This window comes from Phoenix dactylifera, chromosome 10 (genome assembly GCF_051530095.1).
Source record: "Phoenix dactylifera cultivar Ajwa chromosome 10, Ajwa_hap1_PhDact_Kaust_v1.1, whole genome shotgun sequence".
In the NCBI taxonomy this organism is placed as follows: Eukaryota; Viridiplantae; Streptophyta; class Magnoliopsida; order Arecales; family Arecaceae; genus Phoenix; species Phoenix dactylifera.
In genome coordinates this window covers 1552501-1557362 of record NC_143199.1, presented here as the reverse complement: position 1 = coordinate 1557362, position 4862 = coordinate 1552501, and positions in this window count along the sequence as shown.

The following is a 4862-nucleotide window of genomic DNA, read 5'->3' as shown; positions in this document are numbered from 1 at the left end:
CGGCTCCCTCGGGGACGAACGGTGCCGGGCGCGCCCGCCGCGAGGCGACGGACTTGTGCGGAGTGGAGCGGAAGTCCCGCCGCGGCAGCAGCAGCCCCCCCTCCCTACCACCCCGGCGGGGCATCCGCCCAAGGCCCACCCCAAGCGTTCCAAAGTACCGAGGAGCGTTGCAAACAGGAACGGCCCGGACACGCGTCCCGGTCTCACGGGATGCGCGTCCCGGTCGCACGGGTCGCGCATCCCGGGAGGGCCGACGGAGGAAGCCGGCGCACGGCCGCCGCGCGGACGGCCGGCGGCGGCGCCCATGCGCCGGGGCCTCGGCGGGCGCGTGCCGGCTCCCTCGGGGACGAACGGTGCCGGGCGCGCCCGCCGCGAGGCGACGGACTTGTGCGGAGTGGAGCGGAAGTCCCGCCGCGGCAGCAGCCGCCCCCCCTCCCTACCACCCCGGCGGGGCATCCGCCCAAAGCCCACCCCAAGCGTTCCAAAGTACCGAGGAGCGTTGCAAACGGGAGCGGCCCGGACACGCGTCCCGGTCGCACGGGATGCGCGTCCCGGTCGCACGGGTCGCGCGTCCCGGGAGGACAGACCGAGCAAGCCGAGGTGCCGCTCACGGCCGCCGCGAGGGACGTACGGCGCCGGCGCCCGCGCCCCGTGGCACGGCCTAGAGCGTGCCCCCCTGCCACCCCATCGGGGCATCGGCGCAAAGCCCACCGCGGGGTAGATAACCGAAGGCAACGAGGGACGGTGGATGCACATATCCGAGCAGTGGCGATAGGGCCGGAGGGAGCACCGACAGGGCCGTGAGATTTTAAAGTACCGAGGGAATTTGCAAACCGGGCCCGCCCCTCCCCCCGTCCATCGCACGCCGATCGGGGGTCCGGCGCCCCGCGGGGGGCTGCCGGCATGCGCTCCCGGTGCAGGCATCGACGAGCCGCCCGCGACCTCCACTCGGGTCCGAGCCCCCAAGCGCGGATGCCGAAACGCGCCGGCCGCGGCAGCCCCACCCCTGCCACCCCATCGGGGCATCGGCGCAAGGCCCACCCTGGGGTAGATAACCGAAGGCAACGAGGGACGGTGGATGCACATATCCGAGCAATAGCGATAGGGCCGGAGCGAAGACCGAGGGGGTCGGGGGGTTTTAATGTTCCGAGGGAAGTTGGAAACGGGGCCCGCCCGGACGCCCGTCCCTCGCACGCCGATCGGGGGTCCCGCACCCCGCGGGGGGCTGCCGGCATGCGCCCCTAGTACAAGCATCGACGAGTCGCCCGCGACCTCCACTCGGATCCGGCGGCGCACGCGCGGATGGCGAAACGCGGCGGCCGCGGCTGCAGCCCCCCTACCACCCCGTTGGCGCGTCGGCGCAAAGCCCACCCCGGGGAGGATAACCGAAGGCGACGAGGGACGATGCATGCACATATCCGAGCAAATACCGAGAGGGTCGGGGGGAAGACCGAGAGGCAAGGGGTGTTTAGAGTACCGAGGGAAGTTGCGAAAGGGGCCCGCCCGGACGCTCGCCGCTCGCAGGCGATCCGGCGGGGCGCACGGAGGGCGCCGCCCATCGCCGGAGCTTGCTCGGTCATCTCTGCCGCACGGACACGTAAGCGCCGCCGCGCAAGGTTCGGCCGGCGGGGCGGACGGTTCGCCGCCGCAGGCCTTTCCCGCAGCCGGAACGTGGGCCCGGCGTTGCGCGCCGGCGGGCCGCGCAATCCGCCGGGGCGCACGGCGGGCGCCGCCCGTCGCCGGGGCTTCGCTCGGTCATCTCGGCCGCACGGACACGTGCGCGCAGCCGCGGAAGGTTCGGCCGGCGGGGCGGACGGTTCGCCGACGCAGGCCTCTCCCGCGGCCGGAACGCGGGACCGGCGTTGCGCGCCGGCGGAAGGCGCGATCCGGCAGGGCGCACGGCGGGCGCCGCCCGGGCTTCGCTCGGTCATCTCGGCTGCACGGACACGTGCGCGCCGCCCATCGCCGGGGCTTCGCTCGGTCATCTCGGCCGCGCCGCCACGTGCGCGCCGCCGCGGAAGGCTTGGCCGGCCGGGCGGACGGTTCGCCGCCGCAGGCCTTTCCCGCAGCATGCGCCCCTTCGCCCGAACGACCGCGGGACTCCGGTACGGCCTAGCCGTCGGCCGCCCGGCTGCAAGCCGTCGGGGCCGCTCGATCCCCGTCGCGTGCCGGCCGCCGCTCGGGCCAGCCGGCCGGCTGCCGCACGTAACCTCTGACCTCATCAGCGGTCGATCCGCACCGCGCTGGTCTTCGGTGCGGACCCGTCGGGGCCGTGCCGCGCCGGCCGTCGCATCCGGTTCCGCAGGCGCCGCCCGGTTGCCTCCCGCCCTCTCCGCGGGCGGGCCCGCCGCCGCTCGCGCCGGCCGGGCGACGCGGTGCCCGCGGGACTCGGGCACGGTTGAGCCGACGGCCGCCCGGCGGCATGCCGCCGCCGCTCCGCGCCGCGTGCCGGCTGCGCTCCTCCCCGCGCCCGTCCGTGGGCGGGCCCGCCGCCGCTCGGCCTAACCCCCCGGCTGCCGCACGTAACCTGCGACCTCGTCGGCGCTGGATACGCGTCGTGACAGTTTTCGGTGGGGCGCCGCGGAGGCGCCGGGGGCCCATGCGACGGGCCAGGGGGCGAACGGAGGGCTCGGTCAGCCCTAACAGGGGACCGGCGACAAAGGAGCGGTCGCGCAAAGCTTCGTAAGGGACCCAGACGACGGGCCTACCGATCCGAAGCACCGCGCACGGACGCGCAGCGGGCCCACGACGGGCCGACACGGAAGGCCCGCCGCCAAGGCCGCAAAACGACAAAGGAACCCACGGGGACGCACCAGAGCGGGCAAAGCTTTCACCGAACGGGACGGGACCGAGCCCCCGCAACAGGCGAGGGCGACGGATCCGACCAAGTAAGGCCGATCCCGCTCCACGCACGCGCGGCCGCAGGAACTTCGTGAGGGACGGGACGACCGGCCGACCGAACCGAAGCGCCGCGCACGGCCGCCGCGAGGGCCGGCCGGAGGCATAGACCGAGCGCCGCGCCAGCGGAAGGAGCGTGCCGGCTCCGTCGGGGACCACCTGCGCACGGTCCGTCCGAGCGAGCCGACGGACCGGCGCGGAAGGCCCGGCGCCGAGCCCGCAAAACCGACAAAGGAACCCACAGGGACGCACCAAAGCGGCCCAAGATTTCACCGAGACGGGACCGAGCCCACGCAACATGCGATGGCGACGGATCGGACCAAGTAAGGCCGATCCAACTCCGCGCGCGCGCGGCCGCGAGCACTTCGTGAGGGACAGGAAGACCGGCCGACCGAACCGAAGCGCCGCGCACGGCCGCCACAAGGGCCGGCTGGAGGCGTAGACCGAGAGCCGCACCAGCGGAAGGAGCGTGCCGGCTCCGTCGTGGGCCAACTCCGCGGGGCCCATCCGAGCGAGCCGACGGGCCGGCGCGGAAGGCCCGGCCGAACCCGCAAAACCGACAAAGGAACCCACAGGGACGCACCAGAGCGGACAAAGATTTCACCGAACAGGACGGGACCGAGCCCACGGAACATGCGAGGGCGAAGGATCGGACCAAGTAAGGCCGATCCAACTCCGCGCGCGCGCGGCCGCGAACACTTCATGAGGGACGGGAAGACCGGCCGACCGATCCGAAGCACCGCGCACGGCCGCCGCAAGGGCCGACCGAAGGAATAGACCGAGCGCCGCACCAGCGGAAGGAGCGTGCCGGCTCCGTCGTGGGCCAACTCCGCGGGGCCCATCCGAGCGAGCCGACGGGCCGGCACGGAAGGCCCGGCCGAACCCGCAAAACCGACAAAGGAACCCACAGGGACGCACCAGAGCGGACAAAGATTTCACCGAACGGGACGGGACCGAGCCCACGCAACATGCGAGGGCGAAGGATCGGACCAAGTAAGGCCGATCCAACTCCGCGCGCGCGCGGCCGCGAAAACTTCGTCAGGGACGGGACGACGGGCCGACCGATCCGAAGCGCCGTGCACGGCCGCCGCAACGGCCGGCCGGAGGCGTAGACCGAGCGCCGCGCCAGCAGAAGGAGCGTGCCGGCTCCGTCGTGGGCCCGCTGCGCGTGGCCCATCCGAGCGAGCCGACGGGCCGAATCCCTCGAGGACGAACGGTGCCGGGCACGCCCGCAGCGAGTGCCCACGGCGGGCTTGTGCGGAGTGGAGCGGAAGGCCCGCCGCGGCGGCAGCAGCCCCCCCTCCCTACCACCCCAGCGGGGCATCCGCCCAAAGCCCACCCCAAGCGTTCCAAAGTACCGAGGAGCGTTGCAAACGGGAACCGCCCGGACATGCGTCCCGGTCGCACGGGATGCGCATCCCGGTCGCACGGGTCGCGCGTCCCGGGAGGGCCGACGGAGGAAGCCGAAGTGCCGTGCGCGGCCGCCGCGACGGCCGGACGGCGGCGGCGCCCGTGCGCCGCGGCAAAGGCGGGAGCGGCCCGGCTCCGTCCGGGGCGCCGCGAGCTTCGGTCGAACCTTTGCCGTGACTCTTCGCAATAGGCCAAGCCCATTCACACTTGGCCAAGCCTAGGCCAAGCCAAGGCCTCCAATGCTTGGCCAAGTGCCTCCAAGGTCGGCCAAGACGGTGCCCAGCGTGCCAAAGCCATGGCATGCCCATGCGCGGCCCAAGCCGCGCCCATGAGCCCCAGCCGCACGCGGCCGCGCGCGCCCGCGCCCAGGCCACGGCCGCGCTGCGCGCCTGGCGCGCGCGCCCGCGCCCAGGCCACGGCCGCGCCCAGGCCCCGGCCGCGCCGCGCCCGCCCAGGCCCCGGCCGCGCCGCGCCCGCCCAGGCCCCGGCCGCGCCGCGCCCAGGCCACGGCCGCGCGCGCCCGCGCCGACGCCCCGGCCGCGCTGCGCGCCTGC